Source organism: Callorhinus ursinus, unplaced genomic scaffold (assembly GCF_003265705.2).
Source record: "Callorhinus ursinus isolate GAN/ISIS: 27379988/994484 unplaced genomic scaffold, GSC_fseal_2.0 scaffold3, whole genome shotgun sequence".
Taxonomy (NCBI): Eukaryota; Metazoa; Chordata; class Mammalia; order Carnivora; family Otariidae; genus Callorhinus; species Callorhinus ursinus.
The window spans coordinates 63,236,493-63,253,094 of record NW_027397065.1 but is presented as its reverse complement, the minus strand read 5'-3'; positions in this window follow the sequence as shown (position 1 = coordinate 63,253,094).

Genomic DNA, 16,602 nt, shown 5'->3' with positions numbered 1-16,602 from the left:
CTCAAAGACATTAGATTTTCCCCCAATTTCCTAATTTTGCTGTGGTCCTATAGTACTCACTAGTACCTATTGTTAAATTCATCAGAGATCATTTTTGGTTGATTCTGGGCATTTTTCTTAATTATCGCAACTCTTCCCTCTTGTTGGAATGCATGATGGTTATAAACATCCTTTCCAGAGTTTGGATTTGGGACCCTATTGACATGCTGCCTCAAAGTTGTGATCCATAGAATTAAAATAAGTCAAACCATTGTTCTGCTTCTTAAATAGAAATCAATTGGTTGGGTGAGTATTTTGATTGCTCATTCCTACATTTAGATATAATTTTGGCTAGATTGCCTTTTCCTACCATGTGTTAGCTTGACATTAAATGTTCCTCTCTTTTTGCTTTAGCCTCACTGGCTATGCTGAGCCAAAGCTTGTGTTGTTTTTTTGTCTAGCTTATCCACCCACTTCATTTGACCTTATAAACATGTTTAAATAGATTTCTCGGATAATGACCATTTTAGCTGGCAACTTCCCGTTTAGATATTATAGCAGGCACAGTGCAAATTAGAGGGCAGAGCAAAAGCACGAAGAATCATGAGACCCTGGATAAATATAGTAGAACTGCTCAGCCTCGGTAGGACAAGGCTGGGTTCTGATCCCAGTTTACCCACTGACTCAGTGAGTGACTCTGGGTAGGCAGAGTAAAACAATCATTGGTTTCATCCACCGGTGACTAAGTCATGTTGATCTCAATAATAGGGGCCAAAGAAAGAGTTTACTGTCACAAAGACACCTCATTTCCATCCTGGATGTTTCACTGTTCCCTGGACTTGCCTCTCAGTTCATGCCGAGGAAAACAAAGACACCCTTTATGCACTATAGAGGGGTGACAGGGTGATCACCAGCTGGTCTTATTGGCAATAAGAAAAATCTTTCTAAAGGTTAGCAGATGGGCGAATAGGAAGACCCAGTCAACCTGGTATTAAAAGGGGGCCTTTAAAAGGTGCCTTTGTTCAATTTTGTGTTCTCTTGATATAATGTGCTTTTACTGCTCTATGATTTCAGTTTAATAACCCAGGTCCACAAGTGATTCAGACTTTCAGTAAAAAGCCTAATGTTCTGCTCAGCCCCAGCCCCAAATTTTGCATACACTAGCTGTCCAATGGATGTTGAGAGAGTGAGTGAATGAAGAGCTGACGAATTAGGTGTGACTAAATTGCAAATGGCCTTGTTTACATTCTTTGACAGCAGATTCATTCGTTGTGATTTCCCAAGTGTCAGAGTTCTCAGATCTGAGCTTCTTCAAGTCTTCCTTTTCTGATTTCCAGAGTAAGGGCTGACTTAGGAAGCACTTTCAGTTACTTTCTACATTCAGTTATTTGCAAGAGATCATACTTTTTTGACCTAGAAGGGAAATGTTTGGGATAAATTTTCACCAGTCCTTATTAAATAAACTGAGCATATGCCCCTCCTCATCGCACAGAAATATATTTTCATATTTTCTGAGTTGGAACAAAGGAATGAGAAAGTATAATATATAAAACTGTACAGCAATTTAATGAACAACTGGATTTTTTTTTCCAAAATGCATACAAACAAATCTGTGTATTAGAAGAAAAAACAACTTGTAAAACAAATGATAAAAAAGTTAACCAATCCATATTTTTCCTTTGGAGAGAGAAGAAACAACTTCAGATGGATGAATGATATTACTATTGACTAGTTAATAAACATGTCACCTCATACCATTTAGTTCTTTTACACTTTTTTTTTTTACCCCAAATACCTTTATGTCCTCATAAAAATTGCCTGAGGTAAGTGGGACAAATGAAAGGCTCTGCTTGAGCAGAGGTGGTTACTGAGCTTTGCCGGGGATCTTACAGTTCGTTTGTGAAATTAATATGTGTGTGTGTGTGTGGGGTATATCTATGTGTGTGTGTGTGTGTGTGTGTGTGTGTGTATAAAATGAATAACCTGGGGCAGATTCTGAATGTTCATTAAATGGTAGGAGTTCAAGCAGTGATGTTACCACTTCACTGTATCAGGGAAGGCTTTTTGAAGGAGGGTGTGTTTATGAATTTAAGGGATTAGTGAAGCTAACGCAAGTGGAGAGAATTGATGTTGGTGGATCAGGGACGCAGAGAAAGGAGCAAAACAAAATACCAGTAAGTCTAATGGTTTTTAAGGTTCCTTTGGCCACATTGGTTTCCAAGTACAGACTGTAACTTAGACTTTGTATGTACTGATTATATTGAGTTTGGGTCCTGTTATGACTGTCACAAAAATCAGATTCTGATAGTTTCCTGAGACAGGCATTGACAGCTTTGGAACAAACTGCAGCTAAAGGATACAGCATCTCTGACCAGGAGAGTAGGGGACCCTGCCCTGCTCTGCTCAGATCCCCTCTGATCCTTTTTGTCCTTTTGGTGTTCTTGTCTCAGGCTTCTGTGTGTTTTGTTTATGGGTTCACACTTGTGACTCTCTCAGAAGACTGCTCCTTTGTTTGCCTGTATCCTGAAAGCCAGAGCACCTGAGGGTTTATCTCTCCCTGTGCAGCCCTTGGCCAATGACTGACTGGCAGAAGAGAATGAAAGCCCAGACCCATTGCCTCAATTTGGTATAAACTTGGAGGTTTAATCCACACTCCAGAGTTCTCCTGAAAGATCAGGCTCAAATACCCTTTGTGAAATTTTCCCTAAAAACACAGCTGTACTTGGCTTTTCCCCTTCCTGTCCACCATCCATCTTCCTCTACCCCTTATAAAACAAATCTTCAGAATCGGCATCTGGGAGCATTGCCTTAAAATAAGGAAATATGCCAGTCTTCCAATGTGGGTAAAAAGTCTGTAAAAGAAAGCCAAGAGGGAGGGGGTAATGATGCAGCTGAACCAGAAGTGAATCTCTTATTATTTTCCAGCACAGGAAGACTCTACTGTGCATCCTTTCTTCTTCCAATTCTAAAGCAATGGAAGTTTGGAGATAGTGAACTCTGATAACTATTCCCTGAATAGAAATGCACAAGCCTTTCCCTCCATCCTCAACGTCTCAAATACAATCTGTGTTCATAATATGCAATTTGGAAATGATGATGACCAGAAGCATAATCATACTCAAAGCCCTGTATCACTGCTCCATACCCACACATCCTCTTGCTCATCCCATCGATGTTTACCAGGAGGCAACTTGCCAGAAAGGAAATCAGCTGTGGGGGTGCACAATTCCAGGAGCCAATCCATCAAGAAGGCATTTGTGCCTTTCAGATGTGGGGGTGAAGCAGAACAAAAGTGGTGTCTGTTTGCTTGCATCATGGGAACAGCACAGAGAGAAATTGCTGCTGACCAACCAATGACAGTTGGTGGAGCCCAGACTTTTAACACCAACTAGTAGCCCATCAGGAAGGCTATTCAAGAGATGAACCCACCACCATGACTCTCTTTCCTTCTGTCTGATTTTTTTAGAAGGAGTGCCAATCTGTAATAAGCTGTCCTCATGTGATGATTACTCCATTGCGCATCCACTGACACTAGTGATGTACAGACTTTCCAAAGTTCAACTGTTCACAAATAATCCCGAGAGCATTTCTGGGTATAAGAAGGGAACTGCTGTGACATATGGACCAAATCTAATGATTTGTCTGAAACTGATCAGCTGAATTTTTACCTCCTTTGTCCCCCTTCTAATCCCTTAAGAAATGTGAATCAGTGTTCCATTGTCCAATTATTCCAAAGCAAGGAATAATCAATAGCACTTTATACTTAAAAGAGGGGCTTTCAAAATTTGTCACACAGAATAGGACGTTGTGAAGTCAATGGAAAGTAAGTTTGTATCTCATGAATTTTGACTTATCAAGACGTCAATCTTAATAATCATTATTGTTAATTAATGACTGAATTCTAGAATATTTATACAAAAACTTATATTGAAAGAAATGTCACCTAGAAAATGTTTTGAATGCCTTGATAAAATTAAGATATGTTATTATTAGTGCCTTTATCCACCATTCCAGGAGAAAGCATATTTTGTTTAAAAAAAGACAATATTTTGACACAGTTTGGTCATATGATTCTCTGATTCTTCAAAGATGGGGCTTTGTAATCACCACTGAAGGGGGTTTATCAATTCTAGGTTAGATGAATGAATGAACAAAATATAATATCATGGATGCATCCTTTATTCATCATTTTATTTAGTACCTCTTTATGCTTTCTAAAATGTTGTTTACACTGTGAATTGGTTTTCTAAAATTCTTTTAATGCAAAGGTAAAATTCAGTTAAGTCACTGTCTTACTGAAAATATGAAATTAGTGGGGCGCCTGGGTGGCTCAGTCGTTAGGCATCTGCCTTTGGCTTGGGTCATGATCCCAGGGTCCTGGGATCGAGACCCACATCGGGCTCCCTGCTCAGTGGGAGGCCTGCTTCTCCCTCTCCCACTCCCCCTGCTATGTTCCCTCTCTCGCTGTGTCTCTCTCTGTCAAATGAATAAATAAAATCTTTAAAAAAAAAAGAAAATATGAAATTAGTAAAGCCTAAATCTATGAGACTGACAATTTTACAGTAGTCAATATCTATAAAATAGATAATCCAGACTTTTATCAGTTCTATATGATATCTATAGGACTTTGGCAGAAGAGAGGCCATCTTTCCCACATACTGTTTTTATCTGAAAGGAAATCTTCCCAGAATCCCCCAAGCAAGTCCTTATGTCACATTGGCCAAGATTGGATCCATGCTTCTTTCTAAACCAATCACTAAAATTATAGTAATTAGTTAAGATTAATCAAGATTTACTCCCTGAGTCAAGAAAAGGGGGAAGACCTGAACTAAAGGAAAGGAAGGGGAGGAGAGGATGGTGGCCAAGAAACCAGACTGTCTGTTCCAGGGATCCAGCTTCTCCTGCCACTATTTTGGGGAGAGATGTGTTTGAGGGGTGTGATGTGACTTTTTTGTAAGGATGGTTGGTAAGTGAAGATATGGGGCTACTAAAGTATGATTGATGGATGAACCTGTTTACCTTCGCTTCTCACTAAGGAGTCTTCTGAAAAGTCTTACTTTATTCCTTTGGGTTAAATTATTTTATCCAGATGACATGTGCAATTCTACCAAAAAATACTTAGGTCTTTATTTTGTACTTCAAAGGTTCTTGGTGGCAGGTCCAGAGTTCTGGAATTCACTTCCCCAGCTATTTTAACTCTGAGTAGAAGTTCTCACTGGGATTTGTGCAAGACCATGCTATATATGATGGATTCTAATTAAGGATTGGGAAGTGGGAGGTGTTACAAAATAGCAAAGACAAATTCTTTAGACCTTATCTGACCTTATCCATATACATACGTAAAAGGAGATATCTGTAATTTTTAGGACATTCAATATTGGGGCTTACTTTCATCTGGTGTGCACTGGGAAAGCATATTGGCCAGCATCCATTCCGTTACTGGTGGTGGTCTATGTTGTGCTAGTGAATGAATCGTTTGACTATTACCATTGCACAAAATGCTGAATTACAAATTTAAAGAATAAAACAAGTAGAGAAAAAGAAGTTGTGAAGCCTCTAACTTGAACAGTTTTATGTGCAGATGGTATATCAATTTCCTATTGCTTCTGTAACAGATTACCAAAAACTTAAGTGGCTTAAAACAACACAGATTTATTACCTTACGTTTCTGGAGGTCAGAAGTCTGAAATGGGTTTCAGTGGGTTTAAGCAAAGATGTTAGCACGCTGTATTCCTTCTAGAGGCTCCAGGGAAGAATCTGTTTCCTTGCCTTTCCCAGCTTCTAGAGGATGCCTGTATTTCTTGGCTCATGGCTCCTTCCATCTTTAAAGTCATCAATGGCTGGTTGAGTTGCTCTCACACTGCATCACTCTGATACTAACTATTCTGTCTCCCTCTTCCATGATTAAGGGACCCTTGTGATTACAACGGACCTACCCCAAAAATCCAGGATAGTCTCCCCATCTCAACATCCTTAACTGAATTACCTCTGCAAATGTGAGGTACTGTCTTCATTCATAGGTTCTGGGAATTAGGATGTGAACGTCTTTGGGGGGACAATTTTTCAGCCTACCACAATGGGTTTCCAAATGTCAGTATTCAGATTTTAGTGTTTGATCTTAGAGAATCCAGTCTGGTCACCATCTCAAGCATTTTCTTTCTGAAGTTTGTGGCTTCAAGACAGGATTGTTTTGTCTCTGGGAGTCATGGTGGTGTTGAATTGGAAGATGGAATAACTGTGGAACATAGAAAAAGCTAAGTGGGCTGGAATCAAGAAATATTTATCAAAAACTTACTGTGTGGTAGGCTTATGCTAAGTGCGATGGGTAACAAAAAAAATGGAAGAAAGCACAAACCGTACTTTTAAAGAGCTTCAAACCTTGGAGGCAAAACACATACGCAAATAACTCAAGTTCGTACATTTACCCATCGTCTGCTGGGAGGAGTAGACTTCCTGTGTCCTCCAGATAAACCGCTTTACTTATACCCTAGAGGCTTGTCTTGGAGCATGCGCCTCTTGATCTCAGGGTCGGGAGTTCAAGTCCCATATTGGGCATGGAGCCTACTAAAAAAAAAAAAAAAAGTAGCAGTCATTAATCTGATTTCTCAGTTTTTAAAAAGATATTATGTATTTATTTGACAGAGAGAGACAAAGTGAGAGAAGGAACACAAGAAGGGGGAGTGGGAGAGGGAGAAGCAGGCTTCCTGCTGAGCAGGGAGCCCAACGCAGAACTCGATCCCAGGACCCTAGGATCATGACCTGAGCTGAAGGTAGACGCTTAACAATTGAGCCACCCAGGCGCCCCTTATTTCTCATTTTGAAAAGGTGTTCTCTCCAGAGTCCTGCATCCCCTGGTTTGTTAGGATGGAATGGAGGAAAGAGCAGAGAGAGGGAATTTACTTACATCAGTCGCCTACTATGTGCTGGTGGTTTCACCCAGCATCCTTTATCCCCCCTGGCCAATCTGTCATATTACTCATGCTTTTATAGATATAGAAACTGGGATCAGGGAGGCTTTAAAAAAATACAGACCTCCCCCACCTCCTTCTATGAGGTCATGTGGTTAATAAGTGGGAGGTGTGAGATTTGAAGCCAGAACCCTCTGATTTCCAGAGCATGTGGTTTTCTATTTCTTCCAACTGCCAATGGGACTTGTGGAAATATTTAACTGAAAAATTTGTCTCTTTGCATTCTATTCTAGAAACTTGAAGAAGCATTTCTTTTCTTTTTTCCCCCCAGTTCTAGTGTAGAATCTACCCCTCGTGTAGTATCTCCCCTCCCAAGAGGTCTGTCTTTTGCTGTTAGAAATATCATTAGAGTAACAAGCAGCTGATTTCCTTAGAAGTGGGACTTGCTCTTCTGTAATAACCCAGAGCCTATTTCTCCTTTCTGTGCCTTTCAGCCCTTTGTCCCTCACCTTGTCTCTGGCTCTCACTGCAGTCCACTTAGAGCCATCAACATCTTTATCTTTATTCAACAACAACAGCAACAGTGGACTTGTAGGCTGACTGTTTTTGTGCCAAGCGCAATGATAAGCTTTGAGGACACTGTGCTGTATTCCTTGGACTCCCGGAGCTTATATTCTTCAGAGTGAAATAGTTTAATTCAGGGGTTCTCAACCTTGGCTACACATTTGGCAGTTTAGAAACACTTGGCAAGTATTTTTTTTTTAATGCCTGGGCCACTCCCAGAGGTTCTAATTTTGGGGGATCTGGGGTGGGGCCCTGGCATGAGCATTTACTATTATACCCAGACAATCCCAGTGGGGTAGCTGGCATTGGTAGCTTTAATTAATTGGTAGATTTAATGTGTTGCCCATCAACAGAATCAGGAAAAGGATGTTTGGGGCAGTGGCCAAAGGGATAGATCCTGAATGTGGAATTTCAGACATTGTGGCTTTGGATAAAGAAGGTAGAATGGTGTTTGGAGCTGACAGCCCTTCCCACAGCCCCTCAGTTCACACTGGGTAGTGACTTAAAGTGACCTCAATGCTCAAGTCAGCCTGGCCCCACAGCTCTCCGGTCACAATTCCCCATGTAAACTGACTGCAGATTACGTGTAGCATTAGTTACCGCACACTGTCACCTGCCCATCACTCCCACAATGACCCTGTGAGGCGGGCCTTCTGATTTTCATTTTACAGATGAAGAAACAGGAGGCCAGGTAACAGGCTGGAGGCCACACAGCTTGGAGGTGAGAAACCAGGTCCAGTGCTCCTCTCTAATCCACAGTGCCACATCCCGGGGGCCAAGAGTGTGGTGCTGAGCAGGCTGGTTTGAGGAGAGGGGCCAGGAGGAATCATTCCCAGAGCCCGTCAGCCCAGAGGCCCTGCAGCCCCAGGGCTGTGCTGCAGCCTGGGTAGTGTGGGTGGCTTTTGTACCTGGAGTTGTGCTACGTGCAATTACCAGTAAGCCCGTCTCCCTTCTTGACGTCACTGCTCTTGGAACCTTAGCAGCTTTTCCGTTCTACACTGTCTCTCCAGAAATGAGAGCCTACAAAAGACCTTATATGTCACATCTTCCCTCCCCGCTTTCACCTGCTTGTTAAGACTGCCAGGGAACTGAGGGCTGGGCAAAATTGGGAAGTGACTGCTCTGTGTCTTTGTCATCACCATCCTTTCCTCCGTACTTTCTTCCCCTTTGTGGAATACAGGACCTTTAGACTTTTTAAGCCAAACTTTCTCTCAGGAAAGGGTAGGATCAATTCATTAGACTATGGTGTACATGACTGACTGCATCCCATGTGCCACCTTTCCCGGAGATAGTCCTATTTTACCAGGGGACAGAGTTCAGTTTGGGAGTCCGGCACTCATGGACTTGAATCTTGGGCTGCCTACTGGTTATGTAACATTTGGCAAGTAACCCAACCTGTCTTAGTTTCAATTTCTTCGTCTCTAAAAAGAGAATAATATCTCAGAGGAGATATTAATGAGGATTAAGAAGATTCGAGAATGAGCCTGCATGGTGCGTGGCACAGGGTAGGTGCCTGTTCAATGTTGTTCCTTTTCCTTTCATCCAGTTACAGAATTCATGCATCTGTGAGGCAGGAGTAAAGTTAGACAGGGGCACATTTCTGCAATCTCTCAGCAGCAAATGATCTCCTGTTTCCTTTACTCCATAGATGACACAGTGTGGTCCCCAGTGACTGCCCCCTCCCTCTCTCTCTCTCTCTCTCCATTGCTGTGTGACCTAGATGGGTCATGCAGGAAAGTTGTGACTATACTGAGTCAAAAAAGCCCAGCTGGGCCACTTACTGGATGATAGACCTTGGCAGTCATGGAATCTCTCCATTTCTCAGTGGCCTCATCAATAAAATCAGCAGAATGATAGTACCTTCAAGGGTCTTTGGGAGGGTAAACAGAGTTTATGTCATGCCCTGTCACTGCCCAAAGAAAAGTCAGCAAATGCTCCTGCCCTTTCTTCTCTCTATGCAACCAAATATAGTTGGTCCAGAGCAATTACATTTGATGAAATCACATGAAGTAGGCCTCAAGGGCAGCGTGGAGGGAAAGAGAAGCCACAGAGGGAATATACCCTGTGTGTGTGTGTATGTGTGTATGTGTGTGTGTGTGCACATGTGTGTGTAAGCCCTAGTTTTTGAAACTCAAAGTATAAACTGTGAAAACTGCAGTACATTAGGAGAACTACCTTATGGCCAAATGCGCAAGCAGGAGCCCCAAGCCCAGTGCTACAAAGAGGAGCCATTTACCTGGCCTGGTTGTATTCACTCCCTTCAAAAATGTCACGTTCATAGCACGGGATTGGATGAGTTAATTCAAACCAAGTGAAGACATTAAATATCTTGTGGAATAAATAACAATGGGTCATGCATTTCTGAGACATGTTTTCAGGGCTTCTTTTTTTTCTTTCTTTTAAACCGAAGTAGTCCTTCCTGGCTTCTGAACACAAGCCATCCTCATCTATTTCCTAAGATAATCCATTATAAATTATGACAGGCTCCCAGGAGCCTGGCGGGCAGCGTGGCCCGATCTGTACCCTGGTCTCACTTTTCTGTCCTGGTCATCTCCGACAAGTTCCATGTGTGACCGGTCAGGAGACGGCTAATTCCAGTCCAGGCATTTTTCAGATGAGCCTCATTTTATTTTTAATTTCCCCACAAATGCATGCCAGGCGCAGATTTCGTCAGTTACAGACATAGCTCTCTAATCTGTGCCGCCCTTCCGTAGCTCAAACTACCGAATGAATTAAGGTCCAGTTACATATAAAAGTGATTATGATCAGCGAAATGTCTGCCCAGAGTGGCCTTCCCCAAAAAGGGCCAAGATTGGAGGCCCTGACACTCCCGTTGGGCCATCTTGGGGCCATGCATTCACTGTACAATAAAAATGAACCCATCGACAACCTTCTCAAACCTGCATGGCCTTCAGATTCTATGGCTCAGTGGCCTCTGGCCACCATGTAGCAGAGAAATAAATTATTTTCTCATGTTGGGTGAAATTATTTATTTTCTGTCTTCGTCCAGTAAGTTTTCTTTTCAGGAGAACTGACCTCATCCTTTTGAAAGCTTCCTCTTTCACCTCTACAGGCATCTGGCTTTTGCTTGGAGGCAGATGAGTACTCCAAATCCTGACAGTTGAGGGGCAGGACTCTATGTCATCTTTGGGGTTCTTGTTAGGCTCATCCGCACATTTCTCAGGTCAATTCAGGGCTGTGCAGACTCTGTTTTCCTCTCAAATTGCCAGGGGCGAAGAGCACCTGGACTAGGCATTGCACAGAAGCTATAAGTTAAATTAGGACCAGAGAGTGAAGGAATAACGGCCATCCCTGCTCACAAAGAGTTCATAGTCTACCTCAGGGAAGAGGAAATATTCCCAAGGATGCATACTTACCGTACTTTATTGTCTCAGTATGTTAATGGGATATGTACAAGATAGAACAAGGAATACTGTAGCAGAAAGATTATTAGGGACCAAGGGAAAGTATGTGATCTTGTACGATCTTGATCTGTACGATCTTGATCTGCCTCTCTCTGGGCGTTGGTCCCCATGAATGTAAAATCTATAATATTCTAGGCTTCTGCGAAGAGTGGCAAAAGAGCTGGGGAAATCAGGAAAGCCTTCCTCCTTGGAGTTTCTAGAACAGGGACCACAAAAGCATAACCAGGCTGATCCTGAGGGGGAGATCTCAGTAGCCCCTGGATCAGGCCTCCTCCTGTGGCTTTTTCCCATCCTCTGTGCCGACCACAAAGCAGACGTCGCAAAGTTTGTTCAAGCCCTGTGATAGAGTTCTGTTGGAGTGGAACCAAGTTTATAAAAGGTCCCACAAACTTAGATCTAAACCCCCTGAGCAAAGCCTGAGGCCCTGTGGTAAACGTGGAGGAAAGGCTGCCCCCAGCGGCAGAAACGCGTGTTACGCCTGCTCCCTCCCACCCGCAGGGCCAGGGCCAAACTGCCCTGGGCACAAGCCAACCTTGGTAGTCGCCCAACCTGAGAATCTTTTGAGCTCTTCCTGTCGCCATGCCCCACCCCATCCCATTCCACCCTCGCCTCTTTTTTCTCTTCCCTGGCAGCCACTCTGTTTTCAGATGTTTACCCTGAGTTAGGACCTCAGTGGTGGGCATGAGGTCTGGTGGGGGGCAGGGAGGGAGGGAAGATGGCCCCGAAAGAGGAATTCCTCAGGGAGGCATCTAGGGCACATCATGCAGATGCCTCCTCTGTGTCTCTCTGAGAGTTGGGTACGGATGTGCTTCCCCTGGTTGACAGGGGTCTGTTTCTCTGGTTTGCAATGTTTTAATCCTAGATTAGCCCAAGTCAGATGCTTTTGGGGAACACCGGTGTAGTCTGTGCTCCCAGCACCCCATCTCAGTGGTCTCAATCTGATCAGGACATCCGGATTTTGTAACCTTATTTTGTAACTGTTCTCCCGACCCTGGTGCCATCCTTCAGAGCTCTGAGGACATGTAACTGGAAGCCACTCCGGCTCCTCGCCCCCTCTGCAGTGGACCCGTGTCACCTGCCGCCCTGGCATCATCACCCAAGCATGCACTGTCACACTCCCAACCGGAATGTCAGCTTGCTGTTTGAGATTCACACCGACACGCGGTCCCCAGAGGGCTCCTCCGGGAGCCAGGGCGGCCTGCGCTTGGGAACACATAAAAGCACAGGAGTCCCCTGGCTTTTTGGCAGCACTTCAAGCGCTAGCCCAGTGAAGAGATCTTGACAGCATACTTGTAAACTCCACGGGCCCCAAGGGCTCAAACACCACCATATTTATGCTCGCGGGCTGGATAGCCAAAATAGTTGGGTTGTTATGCAGACATGGGTCTCTTAGTCCAGGCCAACATTGCTGACACCTGTTAATTGGCATTTGAAAGGATTGAGTTGAGGGGGGCGGGGAGCCTTTGGAGCTGCTGCCAACCTGTACCTGAACAGCAGGGAGTCCAGCAAGAGATTGACCCACCCCGCGGGTAAGAGATTCCCTGGTGGGATGAGCAAATGAGTCCAAGCGTTGCCAGAAAGGATAATCAGAGAAGGAAGAAAATAGGAAGGAGAGTGGGAAGAAAAGGCACCAAGAGGGAAAGGAAAAAAGAAAAAAAAAAAGAGGGTAGGTATTTTTAGATTTGCTAGCACAGAGCTTTGTGTTTGTAGCACCCCGGGCCCTGTTCCTGCAGCGCCAGTTCTCCTGGCCCAGGTGGGAACAAAGCCCGCCTTGCGCCTTCTCTCCTGAGGCTGTGGACCCACCCACCTTTCAAGGTCAGCAGCAGGACCACCTCCTTCAATGAGCCTTCTTTGAGAGGCCCTGCTGTCTTCCTTCTTGGTGCTCTTGTTATATAACATACACTCCCCATTCTCCTGTGTGCCCCTTGGGCTCCTCCGTTCAAATGTCCCCTCCCCTCTTCGTTGATTCCTTGGGATCATAATTGAGACTGTCTGGCTCACACTGCCCAGCGCAGTCCAAGACTCAAAGTAGGCTCTCGGTTTCCAGCCTCTTGGGTTGGTGGTCTCCTTCTGGGTGTCTTTCTCTCTTTTCCCGTTCTAGGCCTCCCACCACAGCTCCCACTCAGCAGAGCACCCGCTCTGTCCCCGCACAGCTTCAAGCTGACCCATGGGGGCTCTATGAGGGTTCTTCCTTATACGTGTCTCAAAGTTTGGATGGTGCACAACTTGACCTGAGGGGAGACTGGGCTTTATTAAAAATGATGTTTGTGTTTCATTATTAGTACACAAAAAATTTCCAGAAGATCCGTATTTACGAACTGGTTTATATTCCAAAAGTCAGCTTGAAAATTTGTTGTTTGAAACTGGAAGTCCACCCAGAAACAGTACGGTAAATGAATGTGTTCATTCAACAAATATATCTTGAGCACCCCTATTACGGCAGGCACTATTCTATGCGCTGGGAAGCCTGCAGGGAACAAAGCATTTAAACACCCTTGTCCTCAAGGAGTGTGTACCCAGGTCAGGGGAGACAGATGAACCACAGATAAGTAAAATATATGATATGTTGAGTGATCCTAAATGCCATGGAAAGGACTAAACTGGGAATGGGAATGAGGAGCGCCAGGATGGGGCTGGGATCCATAACTCAGGAAGACCTTATTTGAGAGCAACCTGAAAGAGAGAGTGGGAGAGGAAAGTTCCAGACTCAAGAGTGAACTTGGTATGTTCAAGGAACAACAAGAAGGCCAGAGTAGCTAGAGCAGAGTGAGCACTGGGGACAGAAAAATACTGGTGGGTTTCCCTGGCCAACCCACTGGTGGTTGACTTAGCCCTCTAACAAGTCTGAGCTATAATTCTAATTCGGTGCAGTACACATCTACTGAATGCCTTCTTTCTCGCAGGGATTAGTGCTAGGTGCTGTTACTAATTCTCTCAACTACCATAACCATGGCTGATGGGAATATCTCTTTTGAGTGTCAGCTGGGGAGGGTTAGGGACATACAGAGCCCTCTCAGAGTATGGGGGACAGACAGGTAAGATGCAATGCCCAGTAGACAAAATCTCCCTCCTGAAAGCAGCTTGGAACATTAGAACCATCTCTTCTTGATTTGTTCTTACACTGGATGGCTTCAACCATCTGGGGTGATTAACCATCTCTTGATTTGGAGACCCCGGCACTTGATTTGTTGCTGAGTGTTGGTTTTTGATGCCTTACCTAACCTTCTTGATCCTTGATTTCCTGGTAATGATAATGACTGCTTTACCGTTTTTGGTAAAAATTAAATGAGGTTAGTATACATAACAGAGCCTTGTAAAACCAAAGTCTACTGTGAGTTGTGATTTTAGAGCAGCCACTCTGTCTTCTGCATCAGGGAATTAAGGGAAAAGGGCTCAGAAATAGACATCTTTCATAAATGGAAATTGCCTGTCAGTTTTATGTTGGCTGTCTAATCTCTGAAAAGGTGATGGGGATGGTGAGTCTGAAGCTGGTAAGTAGCTCTGCTAAAAGATCCAGGTGGGGGAAGAAACAGGTTAATGAAAGAAAATTGCCTGCCTCTAGGGGAGGTTGTAGAGTAGAATTTGAGGAAAGGTAAATAACTCACTCAGAAAATGACAAGACAATAGACCCGAATGAACCATTACAGAGGTAAAAATCACCTTTCCCTTTTGGATCTGCTCTTTTCTCTCTCATTCCCTGCATCCTTCAGGCTCAGTTTTCCAGTGTGTAAGCCACTCAAATAGCCCTCCCTGGTCCTACCCCCAGGGCCCTAGCCATCCAGTACCTCCTGTGGCTGCCTATCTTTCCTCCAGTGCCCTTTAAAACGGGGCACTTTATGTAGGGAGGAAAATTTCTAGTGAGAGAACTTACTTCCTTACTATAAGGCAAGCTATGCATTCTGGAAAGTCCTTGCTATTAGAAAGTTCCTCCTTAAAGTCACTTAAAATCACTTCCCTGTGATTTTTATTCCTAGGTTCTGGGTCACCCTCTGAGGGGCTCAGAGGTATTCCAAGTAACTCTTCTTCCCAGACACAGCTTTTCAGATATCTGCGGACAGGTCCCTATCCCCCTCAGCTTAAGATTTTCTCCTTATCTTTGGTGTTCTTCACCATAAAGTATCTGGTTTTGTTTTGTTTAATTTTTTAAAATGCTGTCCTGTATATAGTATGTGCTTTCAGTTGGAGGATTCATGACTGTCTTCAGTTCTTCAAAATTCTTAACCATTACTTCAAATATTTCTTCTCCCCCAACCACTCTTTCTTTCACTGAAATGATAGACACTATACTGGAACTTATCAGTCTACCTCCCTGTCTCTTCCAACTCTTTCATATTAATCTCTTTCTCTTTCCGAGCTGTGTTCTGAGTGAATTCTTCAGAACTGCCTTCCAATTTACAAATTCTCTCTTTCACTGTGACCAATGTAGTGGTGTACCCAATACCATGTAATTTAATTTATCTATTTTAAATCCCTTTTATTCCATAGCAGCTGAACTCCAGAATTTGGCTTCTAGCCGTGGATTACTTTACCATTCCATTTTAAATATCTATTGCACAGAAATGTCCCTTAATTTAGAATATAGCCTTTCCTTTTAATGTCCTCCTTTTATATTTTAAGTGTCATAGCTATGTTTTCAGAACAATAGGGGCTTCAAATTGGAAACTTAACTCTCTGTCTTCACTTCCCCCCTATAGTCCTTGCACTAGACTCCTATGCTTGACCTCCTGAATTTTCCTTATCAGGGTCACTGTCCTCTGAACTCACTCTGTGATGCCCAGAATGGAATGCAGAGTATTTTAGTGAGTGCTCTGTAATTCAGAGACAGGGGACACTGAGCACACAGGATTATAATAACACATGTTCCTTTATAGAAGTGTCTATAACAGGATAAAAGGAAGGCACCAGAGAAATTTCTTGGAGGCCTAACCTGTGTAAGTTTCAGGGATATTCACAAGGTCTTCAGGCTTATGGTAAGCAATGCCTCCTGATCCAGGGGAAATCAGGCCAAATTCTAGGTAAGATGAAGGGACAGTGCAGCAAAGAAGTCATCAAAGGCCAGCAGGAAGGAGTCTGTGCAAACAGGAGGGCCATCCATACGGGCCTCAGGTGGTTCCTGACACCATACAGATCCATGTCTGTCCTCTTTCTTGTCACTCCATCACGGTCTAACCATAGGTAAGGTTTGCTGGAGAGCAGTTGGGGAACAGAAGCTAACTTCTCTGCCACAGGGAAAAAGAGTTCTCCCTGTTCTCAGCAGAAGGATGGTCTTGGAAGGGAAAGGTGATCACAGGTCATTTTGATTGTTTTTCAGTTTTTTGAAACACCCGAGGTGAAGCCATCTGGTGTAAGAGCATAAAGTGTTGACAGTTATTAGCTCCTTTCCAAAATAGGGTGTGAAGTTGTCTGCTGAAAAGAGCATGAGTCCTTGATTCCAAGCTTTTGAAATCACAGCCTTATTACTTACTAGCTGTGTGATGTTGGGGTGGTTTCTTAACCCCTCTGAGATTCAACTTTTACTAAATGGGATAATGATACCTACATTATTATAAATGTAGATTAAATGAAGTAATGCATATAAACGGCATCGAGTAAGGGTTCAGTTGTTAACATTCTTGTGCCCATTCCTTTTCCTGGGTGTCATTTGACAGAACTGGGGATGAGGAAGGAAGCAAAAAGGTGAAAAAAAACAAAGGAGATTTTTAAGAATGGAAAGAATTGTTAAGGAC